Source organism: Oncorhynchus masou, unplaced genomic scaffold (assembly GCF_036934945.1).
Source record: "Oncorhynchus masou masou isolate Uvic2021 unplaced genomic scaffold, UVic_Omas_1.1 unplaced_scaffold_4731, whole genome shotgun sequence".
Classification (NCBI taxonomy): domain Eukaryota; kingdom Metazoa; phylum Chordata; class Actinopteri; order Salmoniformes; family Salmonidae; genus Oncorhynchus; species Oncorhynchus masou.
In genome coordinates this window covers 1-26,094 of record NW_027011127.1, presented here as the reverse complement: position 1 = coordinate 26,094, position 26,094 = coordinate 1, and the positions used below count along the sequence as shown (strand labels likewise).

Genomic DNA, 26,094 nt, shown 5'->3' with positions numbered 1-26,094 from the left:
TTAATCATTAATTCTGATTTGATTTTTGTATTATCGGCACACTAGGGCTTATCTCGGCTTGACAATCATGGATGACAATCATCTGTCAGCCGGCATGAGACATCAATCAGAGGACATATTCATCAGTCTTTTAGTGCCAAACCCAAACAATCAAGCTCCCGGTCCTGTAATTCAGCACTAAATTGAAAGGCGCTCCCCCCGTGAAGTTAAATTATGATGCTCTGTCAACAGCTTGCCTCTCTCAGCTCCCTTTCTAATAGTTTCAGGCTTTTGCTGAAATAAACAAACCCTTGAGGGTGAAAAAAAACAATAAGGAAAAAAGATTCATGATTGTCAAGGACAGAACAAACAAACTGTGGGAAAGACCAGAGCAGAGTGTAATCTAATGTTGATTACAGTCCGCAGGTAGCGGAGCTGACACGGGATTAAAAAGGCCAGTTGGTGGCTAATGTGACCATGGTGAACTGGAGGAGGCTGCAGGAGCCCTAGGAGCCAGTAGGATCTGAGGCTAATTGCTTCTGACAGCGCCTTTCACAGCAGAATAGCAGAAGCTGGTCAGTGCTTTGGCTGAGGGCTAGATCCCAGCCCTTGAAAAGACAGGCTCAAGGGAGCTCACAGTCACACACAGAGGATGGCTCACCACCAACTGCCAGACACTGACGAGCCCCACAGTAGCCCCATGGTATCCCCACAGTAGCTCCTCGGTAGCTCCACTGTAGCTTCACGGTAGCTCCGCAGTAGCCCCACGGTAGGTTCAATGTAGCCCCACGGTAGCTTCACTGTAGCCCCACGGTAGCCCCACAGTAGCTTCACTGTAGCCCCACGGTAGCTTTACTGTAGCCCCACGGTAGCCCCACGGTAGCTTCACTGTAGCCCCACGGTAGCTCCACGGTAGCTTCACCGTAGCTCCACGGTAGCCCAACAGTAGCCCCACGGTAGCTTCACTGTAGCCCCATGGTAGCTCCACGGTAGCTTCACCGTAGCTCCACGGTAGCCCAACGGTAGCCCCACGGTAGCTCCATGGTAGCTCCATGGTAGCTTTACTGTAGCCCCATGGTAGCCCAATGGTAGCCACACGGTAGCTCCACTGTTCAGGGAGATATCTGGTATAAAGAATGCATTGTAATGCAACATTCGATGAGTGAGGTGACATGTTACTCACTTTCCATTGGCTCCCCATGGCGAAGGTACTTGGGAACTTTTAGCCGAGTTCTGGAATGGAAGAGGTTTGTGAGAACAGGACATTTGGCAGCACCACTATACAAACACTTTGCACAGCTTAGAAAAGCTATCACAGCAATACAAACAGCGTCTCTAGAATAATATGCAACATAATTAATTAAAACAGGCTTAAGCACTAATGTATGTAGATAATTGATACACATAGTTTGCACACTAACCACAAAAAAAGTATGTTTTTTAATTACCACCATGCAAAGCTAATGAGTACACACAACTAACACAAATATACATTTAATTTAGACATTTTAATTAGCTGAGCGTGTTCTACAGCTATCACTCTTTTTATTCATAGAAGTTAGAATTAGAGTTAGAATTTGGAGGTAGAATTAGAGTCGGAATTTGGAGTGAGAATTAGAGTAAGAATTAGAGTTAGAAGTTAGAATTAAAGTTAGTTACCTTGAAATACTCCATCAGGGAGCGGGAATACTTTACTGCATGGTCCTTCTTTAGTTTGAACATTCTCAAGTACAGGAGGGATAAACAGCGATTGCTATGGAGATAAGAGCATAATAACGTTCCATTAAATGCAGGACCTACAGTAATACAGTATATCTGGTATTGGCAACATAACAGGCTGTGTATCAATTACAGACATTAAGCATCAAATAAATAACTAAGGAAAATGTGTTTTCTAACACATTAACTTGACATCCATGATGCATGAATATTTCATGTTGTTGTTATCAGATCTACCTCTCTAATTTCTTAGAAAATAAAAGCTAGGAAACAAGAGGCAATAGTCAGACACCAGATGCTTTGGCCATATGCACCACCCCATGACATGACACCAGCACTCTGGCATTAATAAGTCATTACCACACTGCACTTCCTCGTTTCTCCCAATCTAAACCACATCAGCATGTTTTTACACACACGCGCACGTGCACGTACACACACACACGCACACACACACACACACACACACACACTTTGCCTTCTAAAACAAATTACAAGTATACACTGATGGATCATGTCAACCAGTGTCAAATATTTGAATATAATCCCTAATGATGTCAGAACGGTTTACTAACACAGGAATTATGACCTGGGTGTCTCACTCCTACTCTCATCACTGTCTACACTGCTATGACTGAGAGCCTAACCATAACATTCTAACCATAACATTCTAATTCTAAGCATTCCATTCTAACCATAACATTCTAATTCTAACCATGACATTCTAACCCTGACATTCTACTCAGATTATACAATCAATATGACAAGCAGCATATCCCCTGTAGCAGTGTGGTTAGTATACTGTATATGTTGCTAGCCGCCAGGAAATCTTTCATTATCCCTAATAGCTTAATGAAATACAAGAATAATGATCCCCTTTAAGCTGATTAAGTGCTTTAGCAGTGTTTTAAAGCTCCCTTCAAGATACATCCGATTGTCGGGGAGGGATGGCTGAGTGGAGATTTAAATAGTGTTTGAGCGAAGCGGCGGATTTAGCATCTAACGGGTTTGGAAGCCAGCTGGATTTTCTTAAATCAACCCAAACGCCCACACAGTCTAGAGATCCTTGTCCGTCATCACACCCATCAGAGGAATGATGGGTTTCCTTCAACCACACAGAGGTTCACATCAGAAACTATATCAAGGGAAAACTCACCACAATACAGCTAATTTCTTCTCGGCTACTGTTGCTGAGTGACTTGTAAAGTTCTTTAACCTCATGGCATATCTTCAAAAGCAGAAAAGACAAAAACATAAATCAATTAATTAATTAATTTCAGTTCAAATGACACAAAAAGAGAGGATGACTCAATGTCCATAAAGCCAGGGAAGCGTCCATAAAGCCAGGGAAGCATACATTAAGCCAGGGGAGCATACATAAAGCCAGGGAAGCATACATAAAGCCAGGGGAGCATACATAAAGCCAGGGGAGCATCCATAAAGCCAGGAAGCATACATAAAGCCAGGGGAGCATACATAAAGCCAGGGAGCATCCATAAAGCCAGGGGAGCATCCATAAAGCCAGGGGAGCATACATAAAGCCAGGGAGCATACATAAAGCCAGGGAGCATCCATAAAGCCAGGGGAGCATACATTAAGCCAGGGAGCATCCATAAAGCCAGGGAGCATACATAAAGCCAGGGAGCATACATAAAGCCAGGGAGCATACATAAAGCCAGGGAAGCATACATAAAGCCAGGGAGCATACATAAAGCCAGGGGAGCATCCATAAAGCCAGGGAAGCATACATAAAGCCAGGGAGCATACATAAAGCCAGGGAGCATCCATAAAGCCAGGGGAGCATCCATAAAGCCAGGGAGCATACATAAAGCCAGGGAGCATACATAAAGCCAGGGAGCATCCATAAAGCCAGAGAAGCATACATTAAGCCAGGGAGCATCCATAAAAGCCAGGGAGCATACATAAAGCCAGGGAGCATACATAAAGCCAGGGAGCATACATAAAGCCAGGGAAGCATACATAAAGCCAGGGGAAGCATACATAAAGCCAGGGGAGCATCCATAAAGCCAGAGGGCATCCATAAAGCCAGGGACATACATAAAGCCAGGGAAGCATACATTAAGCCAGGGGAGCATACATAAAGCCAGGGGAGCATCCATAAAGCCAGAGGAGCATCCATAAAGCCAGGGAGCATCCATAAAGCCAGGGAGCATACATAAAGACAGGGGAGCATCCATAAAGCCAGGGAAGCATACATTAAGCCAGGGAGCATACATAAAGCCAGGGAAGCATACATAAAGCCAGGGAAGCATACATTAAGCCAGGGAGCATACATAAAGCCAGGGAGCATACATAAAGCCAGGGAGCATCCATAAAGCCAGGGAAGCATACATAAAGCCAGGGAGCATACATAAAGCCAGGGGAGCATCCATAAAGCCAGGGAAGCATACATAAAGCCAGGGAGCATACATAAAGCAAGGAGAGCATACATAAAGCCAGGGGAGCATACATAAAGCCAGGGGGCATCCATAAAACCAGGGGAGCATACATAAAGCCAGGGAGCATACATAAAGCCAGGGGAGCATACATAAAGCCAGGGGAGCATCCATAAAGCCAGGGGAGCATACATAAAGCCAGGGGAACATCCATAAAGCCAGGGAGCATACATAAAGCCAGGGAGCATACATAAAGCCAGGGAGCATTCATAAAGCCAGGGAGCATACATAAAGCCAGGGGAGCATACATAAAGCCAGGGAGCATCCATAAAGCCAGGGAGCATACATAAACCAGGGAGCATCACATAAAGCCAGGGAGCATCCATAAAGCCAGGGAGCATACATAAAGCCAGGGGAGCATACATAAAGCCAGGGAAGCATACATAAAGCCAGGGGAGCATACATAAAGCCAGGGGAGCATACATAAAGCCAGGGAGCATACATAAAGCCAGGGGCATACATAAAGCCAGGGAGCATACATAAAGCCAGGGGAGCATACATAAAGCCGGGAAGCATACATAAAGCCAGGGAGCATCCATAAAGCCAGGAAGCATACATAAAGCCAGGGGAGCATACATAAAGCAAGGAGAGCATACATAAAGCCAGGGGAGCATACATAAAGCCAGGGAGCATCCATAAAGCCAGGGGAGCATACATAAAGCAAGGAGAGCATCCATAAAGCCAGGGGAGCATACATAAAGCAAGGAGAGCATCCATAAAGCCAGGGAGCATACATAAAGCCAGGAAGCATCACATAAAGCCAGGGGAGCATACATAAAGCAAGGAGAGCATACATAAAGCCAGGGAGCATACATAAAGCCAGGGGAGCATCCATAAAGCCAGGGGAGCATACATAAAGCCAGGGGAGCATCCATAAACCAGGGGAGCATCCATAAAGCCAGGGGAGCATACATAAAACTGACGGCCTTGTGTCATTTTCTGTGTCCAATCGTTTTTGAAGAAAATATTTCAATCACCGGTGCATGAACCCCTGGGTCATATGAGGAGTTACAAGGTCCATCTATTTTCATTTTCACTGCCATTAATAAAATTAGGTCCACTAATTGCCTTGACTAGTGGGGTAGACTGGAGCAGGGCTGGATATAATGATGCTCATTTTCACTGAGGGCAGGTGGGGATTGCTGGCCTGAGTGGGGGTGGGAGTGGGAGGGAGGGACACATTGGTGGAGACACAAACCTGATGAGTTCAACTGTCTCAGAGTACATAGTGTATGGAGACTTGGCCTCCAGTGGGTCCCGTTCCATGGCGTTGCCACATTCTATGAACGACAGCGCCCCATCAGCGTAGTTAACAGCTTTGCCATACTTCTCCATCTGTGAAGAAACGACGGAGACATCGAGACCTGATCCGCATTAGAGTCACAACACTACAAGGACACAAAATATTCTCCACACATGAGTTATTTTCCAATTCCTCAGAGTTCTTGTGAAAATAGATATTAAGCTGATTTAATCAGTAGGAAAAATAACTATGCTACATTAATGTTTGGGAAACAGAACATTCTTTTGATCTTCTTCAATTTTCTCGATTACATTACTAAAAATACAAACACACAAAGACCCAAAACACAAAACCAAAGAGCCTATGACAAATAAGAAGCTCATGAGCACACAAGTGTAAAATAAAATATATTTACACACACTCTCCACTGAAAGCACCTCTCAAGCAGGTTCTATCCATTTCAAGTAAGCCACTTTTACTACATACCGACGGGGCTGGTGAAAGATTCATTACAGCTCAACGATTACTGTCATGTAACAAGGGCAATCCAATTCCCTTCATTTTGTATTCATGGATGACTTTACCTCGCAGATCAGATTTATGGCCAAGTGGATGTAACTTCCGATAAAGGACAATGTCTGGGAGATAATTGCTAGAATCAATTATTAGGGCACTATGAGTGTGTTGGTAAATCACGCCCGCCGCATGGGCTCAAGGCCTCTCTGAGGACATTGAAGAGGTGTGAAAGAGACAGATCCCACAGCCTCACTTCAAAAAGACTACAGATCTCCACAAGGGCTCTCCTCTGTACATCTAGCAACATTCTTCCAGATAGGCCCCGTGTCTGTATGTCTGTCTGTCTGTCTGTTATTAAGACCAGTGGTTGTCTGTCAGTTATTAAGACCAGTATACTGTTTGTTATTAAGACCAGTGTCTGTCTCTTATTAAGACCAGTGTCTGTCTGTCTGTAATTAAGACCAGTGTCTGTCTGTCATGTTATTAAGACCAGAGTATGTCTGTTTGTTATTAAGACCAGTGTCTGTCTGTCTGTTATTAAGACCAGTGTCTGTCTGTCTGTAATTAAGACCAGTGTCTGTCTGTCTGTTATTAAGACCAGAGTATGTCTGTTTGTTATTAAGACCAGTGTCTGTCTGTCTGTTATTAAGACCAGAGTCTGTCTGTTTGTTATTAAGACCAGTGTCTGTCTGTTTGTTATTAAGACCAGAGTCTGTCTGTTTGTTATTAAGACCAGTGTCTGTCTGTTTGTTATTAAGACCAGTGTCCGTCTGTCTGTTATTAAGACCAGTGTCTGTCTGTCTGTTATTAAGACCAGTGTCTGTCTGTCTGTTATTAAGACCAGTGTCTGTCTGTCTGTTATTAAGACCAGTGTCTGTCTGTTATTAAGACCAGTGTCTGTCTGTCTGTTATTAAGACCAGAGTCTGTCTGTTATTAAGACCAGTGTCTGTCTGTCTGTTATTAAGACCAGAGTCTGTCTGTTATTAAGACCAGTGTCTGTCTGTCTGTTATTAAGACCAGTGTCTGTCTGTCTGTTATTAAGACCAGTGTCTGTCTGTTATTAAGACCAGTGTCTGTCTGTCTGTTAAGACCAGTGTCTGGCTGTTTATTAAGACCAGTGTCTGTCTGTAATTAAGACCAGTGTCTGTCTGTCTGTAATTAAGACCAGTGTCTGTCTGTCTGTTATTAAGACCAGAGTATGTCTGTTTGTTATTAAGACCAGTGTCTGTCTGTCTGTTATTAAGACCAGTGTCTGTCTGTCTGTTATTAAGACCAGTGTCTGTCTGTTATTAAGACCAGTGTCTGTCTGTCTGTTATTAAGACCAGTGTCTGTCTGTTTGTTATTAAGACCAGTGTCTGTCTGTCTGTTAATAAGACCAGTGTCTGTCTGTCTGTTATTAAGACCAGAGTCTGTCTGTCTGTTATTAAGACCAGTGTCTGTCTGTTTGTTATTAAGACCAGTGTCTGTCTGTTTGTTATTAAGACCAGTGTATGTCTGTCTGTTATTAAGACCAGTGTCTGTCTGTTTGCTATTAAGACCAGTGTCTGTCTGTTTGACATTATTAAGACCAGTGTCTGTCTGTCTGTTATTAAGACCAGTGTCTGTCTGTCTGTTATTAAGACCAGAGTCTGTCTGTCTGTTATTAAGACCAGTGTCTGTCTGTCTGTTATTAAGACCAGTGTCTGTTTGTTATTAAGACCAGTGTCTGTTTGTTTGTTATTAAGAATCAGTGTCTGTCTGTTATTAAGACCAGTGTCTGTCTGTCTGTTATTAAGACCAGTGTCTGTTTGTTGTTAAGACCAGTGTCTGTCTGTCTGTTATTAAGACCAGTGTCTGTCTGTCTGTTAATAAGACCAGTGTCTATCTGTCTGTTATTAAGACCAGTGTCTGTCTGTTATTAAGACCAGTGTCTGTCTGTCTGTTATTAAGACCAGTGTCTGTCTGTCTGTTAATAAGACCAGTGTCTGTCTGTTTGTTATTAAGACCAGAGTCTGTCTGTCTGTTATTAAGACCAGTGTCTGTTATTAAGACCACTGTCTGTCTGTTTGTTATTAAGACCAGTGTCTGTCTGTCTGTTATTAAGACCAGTGTCTGTTTGTCTGTTATTAAGACCAGTGTCTGTCTGTCTGTTATTAAGACCAGTGTCTGTCAGTCTGTTGTTAAGACCACTGTCTGTCTGTTTGTTATTAAGACCAGTGTCTGTCTGTTATTATTCTCGTGTAAGTCGCTCTGGATAAGAGCGTCTGCTAAATGACTTAAATGTAAATGTAAATGTAAATGTAAATGTTATTAAGACCAGTGTCTGTTTGTCTGTTGTTAAAACCTTTTGGTGTTTGGGGGCAGTATTTTCATTTTTTTGTAAACCTGTCACTTAGTCCGACCGAGGTGGTTCGGGAACGTAACTATTGTGAGCACCCTGTGGTGCATTGGTGCTATTAAAGACGCACAGCATTGAACTCTCTGTCTCCTGCATTTGACTCCACACCCCGCGAATACCCGGAGCATTACAAAACCGTTCCCGTTTTACACTGGATATTTTGCCAGGAAAAGATGCTAGAATATGCATATAATTTGGATTATAGCTTTGGATAGAAAAACACTCTCACATTTCCAAAACTGTAAAGATATTGTCTGTGAGTATAACAGAACTGATGTTGCAGCGAAAGCCTGGAGAAAAATCCAATCCGGAAATGCCCCAGGTTTTGAAAGCGCTGCGTTCCAATGACTCCCTGTATGGCTGTGAATGTACCATCAACGAGCTTACGCTTTCTACGTATTCCCCAAGGTGTCTACAGCATTGTGACATAGTTTTACGCATTTCTGTTGAAGAATAGCCGTAACGAGGCCACATTGCGTAAGTGGTCACATGGTGGCTCCGAGAGAGATTCTCGTGTAAATTGCAGAGGTAGCCATTACTCCAATCGGTCCTAGAGAAAAAGGAATTGTCCCGATGGATATATTTATCGAATAGATATTAGAAAAACACCTTGAGGGTGGATTCTAAACAACGTTTGCCATGTTTCTGTCAATATTATGGAGCTAATTTGGAATAGTTTTCGGCGTTGTGGTGACTGCAATTTCCGGGGCGATTTCCCAGCCAAACGTGAAGAACAAACAGAGCTATTTCGCCTGCAAAAATAATCTTTTGGGAAAACATGAACTTTGGCTGTCTACCTGGGAGTCTCGTGAGTGAAAACATCCGAAGTTCATCAAAGGTAAACTATTTAATTTGATTGCTTTTCTGATTTCCGTGACAAGTTTGCCTGCTGCTAGCAAGGCATAATGCTATGCTAGGCTATGATAAACTTACACAAATGCTTGTCTAGCGTTGGCTGAAAAGCATATTTTGAAAATCTGAGATGACAGGGTGATTAACAAAAGGCTCAGCTGTGTTCCAATATATTTCACTTGTGATTTTCATGAATAGAATATTTTCTAGGAAGATTTATGTCCGTTGTGCGTTATGCTAATTAGTGTCAGAAGATGATAACGGTCCCGTTCATGGAGCAGGCGTCACTACAGGTTAAGACCAGTGTCAGTCTGTCTGTATATTAATACCAGTGTCAGTCTGTCTATTATTAAGACCAGTGTCTGGCTGAGACAATGTCAAAAATATTCTCTACCAAAGTAAATGCTGTATTAAATGGTTTAAATACATTTTGCGGTGACTAATAAAACAACAGCTTACCAGTGCATCTGCTTTGTGCTTCAGTTTCTTGGCTTCCTGCATGTAGTAGTCTGCAGTGTGAACTCTGTGGAGAACACATGCATTGAGAATATGTCAGTCATGTCAGTGATGTTGGAAATATAAATCTGTTTACAGTTGTGTGACTGCCTGGATTGCTTAAGGACAATGTTGTCCTCCAAATGCTAATATGTTTCATTTTGAATGATCAATATAGAGGAACTACGACTTTGTAATCACATCCCACACACGCCACAACTTCCCACAAGTTCTGTTCTGTTCCATTTTAATCATGTTTGAGACTTAAATTAGTACATACATGTCATTCAATCTGTCAGTACATCATGTCATTCAATCCGTCAGTACATCATGTCAATCTGTCAGTACATCAAGTCATTCAATCTGTCAGTACATCAAGTCATTCAATCTGTCAGTATATCATGTCGTTCAATCTGTCAGTACATCATGTCATTCAATCTGTCAGTACATCATGTCATTCAATCTGTCAGTACATCATGTCGTTCAATCTGTCAGTACATCATGTCATTCAATCTGTCAGTACATCATGTCATTCAATCTGTCAGTACATCAAGTCATTAAATCTGTCAGTATATCATGTCATTCAATCTGTCAGTACATCATGTCATTCAATCTGTCAGTACATCATGTCATTAAATCTGTCAGTACATCATGTCATTCAATCTGTCAGTACATCATGTCATTCAATCTGTCAGTACATCAAGTCATTCAGTCTGTCAGTACATCATGTCATTCAAATCTGTCAATACATCATGTCATTCAATCTGTCAGTACATCATGTCATTCAATCTGTCAGCACATCATGTCATTCAAATCTGTCAGTACATCAAGTCATTCAATCTGTCAGTATATCATGTCATTCAATCTGTCAGTACATCATGTCATTCAATCTGTCAGTACATCATGTCAATCTGTCAGTACATCATGTCATTCAATCTGTCAGTACATCAAGTCATTCAGTCTGTCAGTACATCATGTCATTCAAATCTGTCAGTATATCATGTCATTCAAATCTGTCAGTACATCATGTCATTCAAATCTGTCAGTACATCAAGTCATTCAATCTGTCAGCATATCATGTCAGAGACAAAAAACACAATATGTGTTTTTGGAGTGTTTGGAGAATTTAGTTAGTCATAAGTACTTGTTATTGAGCGTTAGCTTCGGTCTTCTTGGCTCCATGTGGTCCATGGACAGAGATGAGGGGTTGGACCAAAGGTCGGAATCAGACTGACCGTTACCATGGAAACTGCCAGATGGTTTGCTGTGGGTATCTTCCTCCTGTGAGATGGAGGGGTCAATTAAAATGCTAATTAGCATCCAGCAGTAAGTCTAATCATACTGTAAGGATTCATCTTGGTGATTTGGACTGCCGTTACATGTGTGGCCATGGTGTATTTTTTTCTGTCCTGGCTTTAAACATATTCAGCCATTTCCCTCTCTTCAAGGCTGTTTATAACTCCTTTCAAAGGGTAATTAGATTAGATTTGCAAAAACACAGGAAATAGTGGTAGAAGCCTGGAGCAGAGAAATAATCTGCAGCAACAGCACCGTCTTCCAACTTCTCTGCACAATGAATTGTAGAAGACACGTTCTCGTAGCAAACGGAGTGGACGCAAAAGTATCACACTTTAAACATTTTACATTTAAAAAATGTTGCTCGATAATTGATTATGATAGCAGTACAAAAGTAATAAATACCATTTTACTGTATAATAACGCCGAAGAACAACAGCTTTCCCTACTCACACTGCTTGTCTTGGAATGTGAGAAGAATTTTGCTCTCTCCTTTGCTGTGGTGCTTGTGTGAGGAAGAGGAGGATGAGGAGGAGGAGAAGGGGGCAGAGAGCAGCTGAGGGCGGGTAGTAATAAGGGCGCCGCTAGCGCCGCCTCCTGGCTGAAGGAAGAACACTCGCTGGTCCTGCGCTGGCGGGAGGGAGGCTCGTCAGAGAGGGCGACAGCAGGGGAGGCAGCAGCTCTCTCTTCCTGGGCTGTTTCCTCAGAGAGCTGGGATTAGACAAACCCAGAAACACTTATGAATGCTTATGTATTGCTTATGAAGTGTTATGACCCCCCCCCAATAATGTGAGTTGCAAACCAATCTCAACTGCTATGTCATCAAAGTGGTGGATGGATGAAAAAATGAGAAATGACTTGACTGTCTGAGGTATTTGTAAATTGAGAAGTACAGGCATTATGTGCAGGCCTGAAAGAAAGCAGCTGTCCTTAGAACATTATGTTTGTCAGAATGAATGATTATTTCTGCTTTTATTATAAGACTAATTCAATGCAGCACTATACAGGTAAGGCATAAAGTACAGATACTTCTCAGTGTCTGTTGGGTTTCATAAAAGAGCATATCCAACTGAAGATCAACCAATGGAACCAAGATTTAAAAAGAACTGACGTTGGCATAAGATGGAGTGAAAGTTTGAGCATAACTAACAAAATTGTACGCTTAATCCAGTTTAAACTAATATATATAGAATGTATTACACAAAATGCACAGATTTAACAGTACAATGGCAGAGTCATGTGTCAAGTGTACAACTAATAATGATTCAATAATCCATGCTTTCTAGGAATGCTATAAAGTTCAGAAGTTGTGGGCGGAGCTAGAAAGTTACAATATAAACATACTTTTAATCTGCCTGTGTGCATATTTCAAGACATGACTTATGGGGGTGTAGTGAGATACCAATGGGCTGTAAAATTATTTTCTCATCACTCATCAAAAACGTATACTAAAAATTAGGAAGTCAATCAATCCGCCATCCTTAATACAATGAAAAAAATCAAATGATTTGTTATTGAAATTGCATGGGCGACTGAGAAAAACAAACTGGTTCAATTTGAGGTCATGTGACAAACATTAATGCAGGCACTAGGGATGGGATTGTGACAGGCGGGTCTGGACAGATGAGACATGGCCATTGTTTGTATGTGTCCGTAAGTTGTCGGTACGTATGTATATGTTGGTTTTGTTCTTTGAATGTAAAAAAAGAACAAAAAGGAGTATATCAATGATATTTAATATAATTTAAACATATCCTTTTGGCTTTGTTTAAAACCATAAAACCATTTACATTTTGACACATTATTTTTCAGTGCCTGACCCTCTAAGGAGGCAGCCAAGAAATAGGACTAGAAATAACCCTGTAGTGCACTGAGGGGTCAGAATATTGATTGATCAGGCAGTGGAACGGCAGTTTGTTGAGACAGAAAGCACTTAGATTCACAGTCCTTCTAATATCCACTCCTGCTCCAGAAACCTGGCCCCTCAGAGGGGAACCCAGCAGACTGCAGTCTGGATCCATGTGTGTGTGTGTGTGTGTGTGTGTGTGTGTGTGTGTGTGTGTGTGTGTGTGTGTGTCTACGTGGGGATTCTATTAACAATAACATTTCCTCAATTTCTCCATGTTAACAGTTAAGATACAGGTAAGGAAGCTGCTGTTATATAGTTTCCTCAAAGTCATTATTGAGTTTAAAACCAGCAAGAATGTAAAGCAGCAGCGAAAAACCTCGCCTCCTCCTGCAGCTACTATATTTTTCACATTGTTTGCAACAACAGATTATTTTCGCCCCCTTTCCCTAAACTCGTGGGGATTTTATATATGAGAAAAAAAAATTAGCTGGCGCAAGAGCGCCTGAAGCAGCAACGGGGGAAACACAGTCAGAAACCTCATTAGGATTATGTTGCTCAGGTTATTTGTCAACAGCAGCATATTTTGTCTTGTTTCATAGGCCGGAAAATGAGCAGAACCCTGGTCGGTTTAACGGAATTAATACAAAGCATCTTTACACTCCAATCTGATTAAAAGGCTTTGAGGTTGTCTAAATTCAACTGATTTAAAGGCTTCAGCCCAGACCAAAGGGTTCAATATTTCTGCACTAGATACCCGTAGCAGCTCATATATCACAGCGCTGGGTAATCATATTAAATATATGTTGTGATTAGTGGTCAAGCTCAGCTAGCGGACACTCCATCCTCCGGACTCACTACACTCGACCCCCGACCCTTGTCACCAGCGTCCCTTTGATGAGCAGTAGGTCTCCGCAGCGCTAATTAAATATCTAAAATTAGCTTTAGCGCCCTTGTCGGTGTCATGTTACCTTAACGCTGTAGGACACAGGACACAGCACAGAGCTACCAGCAGCTAAGGGTATACCATACTGAAACATCACTGCTCCTGTAGCTCCGAGCATCCTCTCTGAGGAGGATCTACACTGGTTGGACGTAGCCATTCACAACACATACAGCACTACCACCCATAAGAGAAAAACCAACAGCCTATATGTACACTGTGGACATCCATAATGAATGTATATCCCTGTAACCATTTACTGTAGATAACAGGTATGCTCTATATTCCTTTTTCTCATCCAGTAACCATAGTGATGAGTAAGTACTGCACAGTGAGCGGTTCTGCGACACTTACTCTTTTGTGCTAATGTTCTTGTGGTTTGTGAATGGGTGATGCACGGGGGAAGAAGCATGGAGTCTTTCTCCAACCGTAGAATTCTTGCTCCGCCCGACAGCGTTACAATGGTCCGACTAAAGAACACACACACAAACAGCACAGTCAGCATTGAACATATCAGCACTTTCTCACTGCTCATCGTGGACACACTCCAACCACTGTCCCACAAACCAATGTAATAACAGTTAGTACCTAGAGAGAAAAAGAGTGAGAAAGGTTCTGCACTTGCCTTGTGTTTCCTTGGCCTTGCTTTGGGGTTTCTCAACAGGGGTAGACTGTTGACTGGCGGGGGGACTGGCGTCTGTGCTTGGTGCTGGGTTCCAGTGTTCTGGGGCTCAACCTTCACAGGAGGGGCTCAGGGGGTCCTGTCCTGGGATTCTAGACAGGAAGCTCAGCTTTCCCGATTTCCTCACCCACAGTGACTTGATGTCCCCAAAGTCCCTTGAGAGAGGGGACAACAGTTCGTTCTGGATTATGGGGACAGGGGTCAAGAGGGTCTTCCAGTAAGCCCCCAACCACACCAGGGTCTGGGATAGAGATGGAAGTGCTGTGCAGGTGCTGGTAAGGCTACTGGACACTCAGGAGATTGGTCACGTGGAGAGTCTGCAGGCTGCTGGGACCTGGGCAGGGGAGGGTTAGGGACCCTGATCAGATCCTCTGTTCAGAGTGGCACTCAGACGACGAAGACCTGCCTCGATGAACTCCTTGGACTTGGGGGAGGATCCTGCTGGTGGGCCCCCTGTGCTTCTTCTGTCCAAGACTGGGGCTGGGGGAGGATGAGCTGGAGTAGTAGTAGGGTAGTGGTGGTGCGAGGTTCCTTCCTAGGGGCAGCTTTCCCACTGGTGCCCTTGGTCCTGGACTTGGGCGGCTCCAGAAGAGGCGGAGGCTCCTTCTCCTTAGGGTGGTGCTGATGGAGGGGTTGATGGGCTTGGACCAGGAGCTGTGTTCTTCCAGGCTGATGAGCGCTCCACTTTCTTTGGCTGCTTCTTTCCAATGCTGCGTCTGGCTGGGGCCGGGGCTCCACCACCACCGCTGCTGGGGACTTTGAACTTGCCCTCTGAGACCTTTGGTCCAGTCTGGGCTTGGCCTTCTCTCGGATGGGGGCTGAGGAGGGCCCGTTCCCTTGGCGTCGGTCTGGGCCAGCAGGACGGTGGGCCCAGGCTTGCTTCTTCCTGGGGGCCAGGTCCTGGCTCCCAGGTGCCTGCTGGCTGTGGTCAGGCTGGGAGCTGCAGAGCCCATGGCTCTTCTCTCTGACTGGGTACTGATAAGTGCTTTATTGTGTGGGGTCACTTTGTTCAGCCACTTATCCAGCTGCCATTTGTTTGTTGATGGAAGTTCAGGCTGTGTGAGAACAAAAGAAGATCAAGGACAAAGAATATACAGTTAGATAGATCCACGTTTAGTTTGATAGTAGACTACATAGCTTCCATAAAACACTGTGTTGACTCATGAAAGTAAATGATAATTCAATTGTCTCTTCAGAGCTATATGCTATCAAACCAACGAGCCAATGTCCTGATGAAGAGACCATTAAAATAGACTCTCAGAAACTCATGAATGACTGAGTAGTGCCCCAAATTGTCCTTGTGCTAGTCTCCGACCATGCCATCTCACATCGCTTGTTTTGTACCATTATGCCCGACGACAAGTAGAAGTGTTTCATTTGAAATCATAAATACTGTCCTGAATGATTGAAATGATAGCAAATCATTCGAAAGGAAATGTTGGAAATTAATTGACTAAGGAATTAAAACCACTGAGTATAAAACAGGGAATAACACATACTTTCCCTTTCACTCTTCCTCTCTGAAAGGCCCAGCCTTTAAATCCCATCTAACATGGCTTCCGGAAAACTCCTGTGTTTTCAGTAAAACATCAGTGGAGTGCACTTAGAGAGGGAATGAGACATCCTTAAAGACGGACAGGCCTGTTTCCTGGCCCACCTGTCTGTTCCAATTGGCTCTTCCTTGGTGGACAGAAAGTCATATGACCTGTAGAGGGCGCCCAGATGCACTGTGGTAAATATTTACCCGGGTCTAACACTCAGTGCTCCTCTGTGGAATACTACTCTGCCTGGCCCTTGATCTGCTTAAACTGCCATGCAAGCAGTCGAAGTCACTTTACTACCATCAACTGCAACAACCGAAAGAGGGAAAGTTGCTACTAAGTCGGCTAGTTTAATCCTATCAAAATAATAGTGATATTAGAGTAGATGGGGGTTTTCATCCCTGGATCAAAATGTTGTACTAGTGGTATTAGTGTAATACAGTGTGTTTCTGTAGCCTAAAATAATAGGATAAATGTTTTTCCCTATGGTATAACACAGGTTGAGTATTGGTTGATGGCACAGTGAAAAGAATCTGACTATCCCGGTTGGTTGGTACAATACAGTAAGGAGCGATTGTGTTATACCTCTGGGGTGGCGGTCCTGGGAGGCCTCGAGCACTCGCGTAACTGAGCTGCTCTCACTGGTCTGAATCCGACTCGGAGCTGCTCTCTGATTCACTGAGCTGGCCGAGGCGCCACTAGAGTGGCCCGGGTCACTGGTCCGAGACGTGGGCCACAGGGATGCTGGGTAGGAGAGATTTAGGAGAAAGAACGAGAGAAGAAAGAGAAAGAGAGATAGAGAGAAAGAGAGAGAACATGTAGAGAAGGACATAGAGAGAGAAAAAGTATATATGTTTGTATAGATAAACATTTACTGTGTGATAGACAAAGCTTTACTGTAGCCTCATATTTCAGCAGCACTACCTAGCCCTCTGTGACCCCGGACTGATCTCATTCCACTGGCGTGTGACTAATGCACTGATGCGCTGTGACGCAGATTTCTTTTGTGTCATCATTTTGCTAAGAGCAGCCTTGTGCTCTGCTTCATGTTTGACGCCAGCCACACGCCCGGCCTTGTGCTCTCTGCCCAGCACTCAGCGCCGTGGTGCTGGCTCGCTCAGCAGTGACACAGAGTTGGTCGCGATGAGTCCGCCTGTCATTGACATGACTCCCAGATCCACACAGCCTAAAGACAGCTGAGACAGCCCCATCAATCACACAGCATCTCTCTCTCTCTTTCTCTCTCTCTCAACAAAGCAAACTGTTATTAAGAGAATAATGCATCTGACATCTGATTAGCAATTTCATCAAATACATCATATACAGTGACAAGAAAAAGTATGTGAACCCTTTGGAATTACCTGGATTTCTGCATAAATTGGTCATAAAATTCGACCTGATCTTCATCTAAGTCACAACAATAGACAAACATAGTCTGCCTAAACTAATAACACAACAATTATACGCTGTCATGTTTTCATTGAACACACCATGTAAACATTCACAGTGCAGGGTGGGAAAAGTATGTTAACCCTTAGATTTTTAATAATTGGTTGACCCTCCTTTGGCAGCATTAACCTCAACCAAACGTTTTCTGTAGTTGTGTATCAGACCTCACAACGGTCAGGAGGAATTTTGGACCATTCCTCTTTACAAAACTGTTTCAGTTCAGCAATATTCTTGGGATGATCTGGTGTGAACCGCTCTTGAGGTCATGTCACAGCATCTCAATCGGGTTATTGTGGACTCAGACTGGCCACTCCAGAAGGAGTATTTTCTTCTGTTGAAGCCATTCTGTTGTTGATTTACTTCTGTGTTTTGGGTCGTTGTCCTGTTGCATCACCCAACTTCCGTTGAGCTTCAATTGACGGACAGATAGCCTAACATTCTCCTGCAAAAATGTCTGATAAACTTGGGAATTCATTTACCGTCAATGATAGCAAGCTGTCCAGCCCTGAGGCAGCAAAGCAGCCCCAAACCATGATGCTCCCTTCAACCATATTTTACAGTTGGGATGAGGTTCAGATGTTGGTGTGCTGTGCCTTTTTTTCTCCATACATAGTGTTGTGTTCCTTCCAAAACAACTCAACTTTAGTTTCATTTATCCACAGTGTATTTTGGAACATATCCTGGAACATCTAGGTGCTCTTTTGCGAACTTCAGAAGTGCAGCAATGTTTTTTTGGACAGCAGTGTCTTCTTCCATGGTGTCCTCCAATGATCACCATTCTTGTTTACTGTTTCACATATCGTAGCCTTGTCAGCAGAGATGTTACCATGTTCCAGAGATTTCTGTAAGTCTATAGCTGACACTAGGATTCTTCTTAACCTCATTGGGCATTCTGCACTGTGCTCTTGCAGTCATCTTTGCAGGACGGCCACTCTTAGGGAGAGTAGCAACAGTGCTGAACTTTCTCCATTTATAGACAATTTGTCTTACCGTGGACTGATGAACATTACAGCTTTTAGAGATACTTTTGGAACCATTTCCAGCTTTATGCAAGTCAACAATTCTTAGTCTTAGGTCTTCTTAGATCTCTTTTGTTCTAGGCATGGTTCACATCAGGCAATGCTTCATGTGAATAGCAAACTCAGATGTTGTCAGTGTTGTTTATATTGCAGGGCAGCTCTAACCAACATCTCCAACCTCATCTCATTGATTGACTCCATAGGTTAGCTGAGTCCTGACTCCAATGAGCTTTAGGCAGCTAATAGCCTTGGGGTTCAGATTACGTTTCAACCTTACACTGTGAATGTTTCAATGATGTATTCAATATAGACAAGAAAAATACAATCATTGGTGTGTTGTTTGTTTCAGGACACTGTATTTGTCTATTGTTGTGACTTAGATGAAGATCAGATCAAATTTTTGAGCACATTTATGTCGAAATCCAAGTAATTCCAAAGGGTTCACATACTTTGTCTTGGGTAACTGTAACTGCAGAACAAAGGAAATTGACATCATGCTTTATAATAAGCAATTTATTCTCCCTATTGAAAGTGTCAACACTAGACTAGCTGAAGAAGATGTTGCAGGGGTGTATGGTACTGTGGGTCTGCTGGAGAAGGTAACAGGTCTAGCGGTTGATGATAAATGCCTTCAGGAGGCCGTTTGCTTTCTCACCACTACGTACTTAATATTCCACACTCTTCAACTCTCTGTCATGCTACTGGTTCATCTGTTGGATCCGCTTTCAACACAATAAAACCCACACAACTGAACGCAGGAGGATGGAGGCCCGTTAATTGTGAGGACGGCTCGTGCTAATGGCAGAAGTGGAATTGGTGGAATGGTATAAAATACAACAAACACATGGTTTCCATGTGTTTGATGCCATTCTGTTGGCTCTCCTCCAGGCATTATTGTGATCCGTCCTCCTCAGCAGCAGCCTCCACTGCTACTGAAGCCATCTAAAGACGCTCCACCCACTATAGTCTAAAGACCGTGAGGAGGGACCAGAGACACACTGGACAGGACAGTGGAAATTAAGATGATGATGTAATGATGGGGGTCTTTTTGTCAACTCCCCATTGATGATTGTGTTTTTCTGTACAGGGTGATGGGGCACATGGCAGCTTGGAGATCAAATCTAGATATGGCACTTTGTGCTGTGGCACTAGGTTATGGGACATAGCTGTGGCACTAGGTTATGGGACATAGCTGTGGCACTAGGGACATAGCTGTGGCACTAGGTTATGGGACAGCTGTGGCACTAGGTTATGGGACATAGCTGTGGCACTAGGTTATGGGACATAGCTGTGGCACTAGGTTATGGGACATAGCTGTGGCACTAGGCTATGGGACATAGCTGTGGCACTAGGTTATGGGACACAGCTGTGGCACTAGGCTCTGGGACATAGCGGTGGCACTAGGTTATGGGACATAGCTGTGGCACTAGGCTCTTGGACATAGCCACAGCACTAGGCTCTGGGACATAGCTGTGGCACTAGGCTCTGCAGTGAAACACAGCCATGTGTCAAATAACTACACTGTGCCATGGACCAATAGCTATTTACTAACGTCCAGCTTGTCTGAGCCATGTCAAGTCCTTAAAGAAGTAGCTAACTCTCCTGCCCCCAGGGCTTGCCTTGTGGCCGTTTGGTTCCAAAGCAGAATTCTGAGGCTCACAGCCAGTTCAGGTTAATAATTAAAGATAAAGGAAGAGGACAAGGCCCTGTGGGTAATATAGTGTGGCATGGTGTTCCTATGCCCTGCCTTAGCAGTGCCCGCCACTGCCCATTGCTAGTAGGATGGCAGAGTAGGAGGAGGACAAGGCCCTGTGGGTAATATAGTGTGGCATGGTGTTCCTATGCCCTGCCCTAGCAGTGCCCGCCACTGCCCATTGCTAGTAGGATGGCAGAGTAGGAGGAGGACAAGGCCCTGTGGGTAATATAGTGTGGCATGGTGTTCCTATGCCCTGCCCTAGCAGTGCCCGCCACTGCCCATTGCTAGTAGGATGGCAGAGTAGGAAGAGGACAAGGCCCTGTGGGTAATATTGTGTGGCATGGTGTTCCTATGCCCTGCCCTAGCAGTGCCCGCCACTGCCCATTGCTAGTAGGATGGCAGAGTAGGAAGAGGACAAGGCCCTGTGGGTAATATAGTGTGGCATGGTGTTCCTATGCCCTGCCCTAGCAGTGCCCGCCACTGCCCATTGCTAGTAGGATGGCAGAGTAGGAGGAGGACAAGGCCCTGTGGGTAATATAGTGTGGCATGGTGTTCCTATGCCCTGCCCTAGCAGTGCCCGCCACTGCCCATTGCTAGTAGGATGGCAGAGTAGGAGGAGGACATGGCAACCCAACAGTAAAGGACAGTAAAGGACCATCGATCTACACACATCACTCTGAGATAACCCTAGCTGAAATGACAAGGCAACCACTGACAGATCCATGGCGTACTAGGAATAGTTCTAAGAATACCCTCTTTTTCTACATTCCATTTTTTTTAATGTAGCGGCAGGGTAGCCTAGTGGTTAGAGCGGTGGACTCGTAACCGGAAGGTTGGGAGTTCAAACCCCCGAGCTGACAAGGTACAAATCTTCCCACTGGGAACAGTGGGTTAACAGGCAGTTAATCCACTGTTCCCAGGCCGTTATTGAAAATAAGAATTTGTTCTTAACTGACTTGCCTGGTTAAATAAAGGTAAAAAAAATGTAAGTAGAATTACTGTGGCTTTCTCCAATACCCAAGTGTTGTCCATGTCATTCTCTGGAAGAAGAAACGGAATTAGTATCCTAGGTCCCATTAAAGTGTTTAAAATAGACATTTTGAGAGATTCTTTCTTTCACCACTCAGTCTCTCCAAGTAGTGCTTGTAAATAATTAAATAAAATAAATAATTAATAAAAAGGAAGCGCTAATGTTCTATTTGAGAGCGTGAAGAATAGCAGCGTAGTAAGGTCACTTCACTTCCTCCTTGTCCACTGATTATGGTGAGCCTCAGCTGACAGCTTGAGGAATCCTGTGGTGAACTGTCTAAAATAAGGGCTGGGTGGCCTTTAGAACAATGGCTGTCTGCTTTGGGTGTGTTCACCCTCTAGTCTAGCTCTTACTGACCCGGACCGTTAACAGGCCTGCTCTCAGAACACCTCTCCCACCTCTCAAACCTGTTTTGTTATCTCAAAATGCGGAATAACGAGCTGCCTTTCTCACAGCAGACTATAAAGACATTTAGAAAAACCTCCTCTGTCCATGGAACTGGCTGTTCCAACCAGAGTGATGGAATTCACGTGGCAGGCAGGGAAAATAATGACTCATTTGCTGCCGTAACACATCATCCCCGTTTTAGACGAAGGTTATTGACATACAACAGAGAAAATAAACAAACAGCTGCACACGCCTCTAATGCAGACGACTACTATAATGTGTTTCAATCACCGCTCTGAAGGGCCTCACGTTATCTCACACATTTAGATTTGAACACCAAACGTGGCACTATTAATCTGCGATAATTTAAGTAAATAAACAAATGGCATTCATAATTAATGGGTTTTCCAATTTCTTCCTCATTCCAAAACAAACTGGATGGAGGGCCTTCAGGAACAGACTGGGAGAGGAGGAAAGAAGTGTCTCCCAGCAGAGAGACAGTAGCCCAAGGCAAACTCCAGACAAACCCAGGCTCCACACAAGGACCTCTGGGAATGTGATAGGAGGGTACTCAAAATCAACATCTTCTAACTCACCACACAGTACCAGTGCATATATTTCACCATTTATGCCAGCTAATTCATTTGAGTCTCACGATTCTTCACGGAGCTGTCCAGATATAGATTCACAGTGAGTTTTAAAGAGGCGGCAGCTCTACTGTATCAATCCATGGAGTCACATTACTTCAGATTATCTACAGTTATGTACAACTCTTTGAACAAGACGCTGCCAGACAGACCCAGACAGAATCCTTATGTAGTCATTACACAAACCAAATGTCTTTGGAGCATTCATTAAACATTTAATAAATAAGTCAAGTTAGATATTTAAAACTGTTTACCCCATAAATTCATTTAGTAATGAAGCACCACCGATAAATCCATGATTATCGAAAACTTCAACAAGCATTTCTCAACGGCTGGCCATGCTTTCCGCCTGGCTACTCCAACCTCAGCCAACAGCTCCGCCCCCACCGCAGCTTCTCGCACAAGCCCTCCCAGGTTCTCCTTTACCCAAATCCAGATAGCAGATGTTCTGAAAGAGCTGCAAAACCTGGACCCGTACAAATCAGCTGGGCTTGACAATCTGGGCCCTCTATTTCTGAAACTATCCGCCGCCATTGTCGCAACCCCTATTACCAGCCTGTTCAACCTCTCTTTCATATCGTCTGAGATCCCCAAGGATTGGAAAGCTGCCGCAGTCATCCCCCTCTTCAAAGGACCCAAACTGTTACAGACCTATATCCATCCTGCCCTGCCTATCTAAGGTCTTCGAAAGCCAAGTCAACAAACAGGTCACTGACCATCTCGAATCCCACCGTACCTTCTCCGCTGTGCAATCTGGTTTCCGAGCCGGTCACGGGTGCACCTCAGCCACACTCAAGGTACTAAACGATATCATAACCGCCATCGATAAAAGACAGTACTGTGCAGCCGTCTTCATCGACCTTGCCAAGGCTTTCGTCAATCACCATATTCTTATCGGCAGACTCAGTAGCCTCGGTTTTTCGGATGACTGCCTTGCCTGGTTCACCAATTACTTTGCAGACAGAGTTCAGTGTGTCAAATCGGAGGGCATGCTGTCTGGTCCTCTGGCAGTCTCTATGGGGGTGCCCCAGGGTTTAATTCTCGGGCCGACTCTTTTCTCTGTATATATCAATGATGTTGCTCTTGCTGCGGGCGATTCCCTGATCCACCTCTACGCAGACGACACCATTCTATATACTTCCAGCCCGTCCTTGGACACTGTGCTATCTAACCTCCAAACGAGCTTCAATGCCATACAACACTCCTTCCGTGGCCTCCAACTGCTCTTAAACGCTAGTAAAACCAAATGCATGCTTTTCAACCGATCGCTGCCTGCACCCACATGCCCGGCAGAGCATCACCACCCTGGATGGTTCTGACATTGAATATGTGGACACCTATAAGTACCTAGGTGTCTGGCTAGACTGTAAACTCTCCTTCCAGACTCATATCAAACATCTCCAATCGAAAATCAAATCAAGAGTCGGCTTTCTATTCCGCAACAAAGCCTCCTTCACTCACTCCGCCAAACTTACCCTAGTAAAACTGACTATCCTACCGATCCTCGACTTGGCGATGTCATCTACAAAATTGCCTCCAACACTCTACTCAGCAAACTGGATGCAGTTTATCACAGTGCCATCCGTTTTGTCACTAAAGCGCCTTATACCACCCACCACTGCGACTTGTATGCTCTAGTCGGCTGGCCCTCGCTACATATTCGTCGCCAGACCCACTGGCTCCAGGTCATCTACAAGTCCATGCTAGGTAAAGCTCCACCTTATCTCAGTTCACTGGTCACGATGGCAACACCCATCCGTAGCACGCGCTCCAGCAGGTGTATCTCACTGATCATCCCTAAAGCCAACACCTCATTTGGCCGCCTTTCGTTCCAGTACTCTGCTGCCTATGACTGGAACGAATTGCAAAAATCCCTGAAGTTGGAGACTTTTATCTCCCTCACCAACTTCAAACATGTGCTATCTGAGCAGCTAACCGATCGCTGCAGCTGTACATAGTCTATTGGTAAATAGCCCACCCATTTTCACCTACCTCATCCCCATACTGTTTTTATTTATTTACTTTTCTGCTCTTTTGCACACCAATACACACACCTGTACATGACCATCTGATCATTTATCACTCCAGTGCTAATCTGCAAAATTGTAATTATTCGCCTACCTCCTCATGCCTTTTGCACACAATGTATATAGACTCCCATTTTTTTGTACTGTGTTATTGACTTGTTAATTGTTTACTCCATGTGTAACTCTGTGTTGTCTGTTCACATTGCTAAGCTTTATCTTGGCCAGGTCGCAGTTGCAAATGAGAACTTGTTCTCAACTAGCCTACCTGGTTAAATAAAGGTGAAAAAAAAATCCAGGCCAGTGCAATTTGGAGAAAAAAGGGATATTTACAACTCAATATATCTCACTCACTCATATACATACATACATACATACATACATACATACATACATACATACATACATACATACATACATTCATACGTGAGCAATATCTATCTATCTATCTATCTATCTATCTATCTATCTATCTATATTTATCTATCTCCAATGGGATCATCAAGGGTCACAACAAGGCCAACCACCAGCGATCCCGCGGCCAGGGGCTGGTTGAATTGGCAGCTTTAGGAACAGTCTGCTATCGATGTGTGATTTTCTCCTTCTATTTACACTGATACCATAATCCTCGATCAATAAGGCCAATAGACAGAGGCCGCTGGCGGAATTGATGAGGCGAGTGGTGGAGGAGCTAGCCTTCAGCCTCAGACAGTGGAACAAGAGAGAGACAGCAGAAAGAGAGAGAAGAGACAGATCTATCAAAGAAGAGGCAGGCAGGGCTGGAGGCTAGCCCCTGAAGTTGGTGGGTGGTGGAGAAGAATCATTAAATCAGACCTGGGTACAGACAGAACACATCTACATTTGGAGGAGCCAGCTGACTGGCTGCTGTAGCGGTGAGGTCAGTTCAGATGTACCAGTCCCTATTGATCCAGCTGACTGGCTGCTGTAACGGTGAGTCAGTTCAGACGTACCAGTCCCTATTGATCCAGCTGACTGGCTGCTGTAACGGTGAGTCAGTTCAGACGTACCAGTCCCTATTGATCCAGCTGACTGGCTGCTGCTGCAGTGAGTCAGTTCAGGCGTACCAGTCCCTATTGATCCAGCTGACTGGCTGCTGTACGATGAGTCAGTTCAGGCGTGCCAGTCCCTATATGATCCAGCTGACTGGCTGCTGTAGCGGTGAGTCAGTTCAGGCGTGCCAGTCCCTAATGATCCAGCTGACTGGCTGCTGTAGCGGTGAGTCAGTTCAGGCGTACCAGTCCCTAATGATCCAGCTGACTGGCTGCTGTAGCGGTGAGTCAGTTCAGGCGTGCCAGTCCCTAATGATCCAGCTGACTGGCTGCTGTAGCGGTGAGTCAGTTCAGGCGTACCAGTCCCTAATGATCCAGCTGACTGGCTGCTGTAGCGGTGAGTCAGTTCAGGCGTGCCAGTCCCTAATGATCCAGCTGACTGGCTGCTGTAGCGGTGAGTCAGTTCAGGCGTGCCAGTCCCTAATGATCCAGCTGACTGGCTGCTGTAGCGGTGAGTCAGTTCAGGCGTGCCAGTCCCTAATGATCCAGCTGACTGGCTGCTGTAGCGGTGAGTCAGTTCAGGCGTGCCAGTCCCTAATGATCCAGCTGACTGGCTGCTGTAGCGGTGAGTCAGTTCAGGCGTACCAGTCCCTAATGATCCAGCTGACTGGCTGCTGTAGCGGTGAGTCAGTTCAGGCGTGCCAGTCCCTAATGATCCAGCTGACTGGCTGCTGTAACGGTGAGTCAGTTCAGGCGTGCCAGTCCCTAATGATCCAGCTGACTGGCTGCTGTAGCGGTGAGTCAGTTCAGACGTGCCAGTCCCTAATGATCCAGCTGACTGGCTGCTGTAGCGGTGAGTCAGTTCAGGCGTGCCAGTCCCTAATG

The 26,094-nt window shown here is 44.5% G+C and overlaps 1 pseudogene; it reads right to left on the bottom strand.

Annotated features, from left to right (window-relative positions):
* Positions 1-1,158: 1,158 nt before the first annotated feature.
* LOC135535290 (AF4/FMR2 family member 2-like) lies at positions 1,159-16,963 on the bottom strand (annotated as a pseudogene).
* Between the last annotated feature and the right edge of the window lie 9,131 nt (positions 16,964-26,094).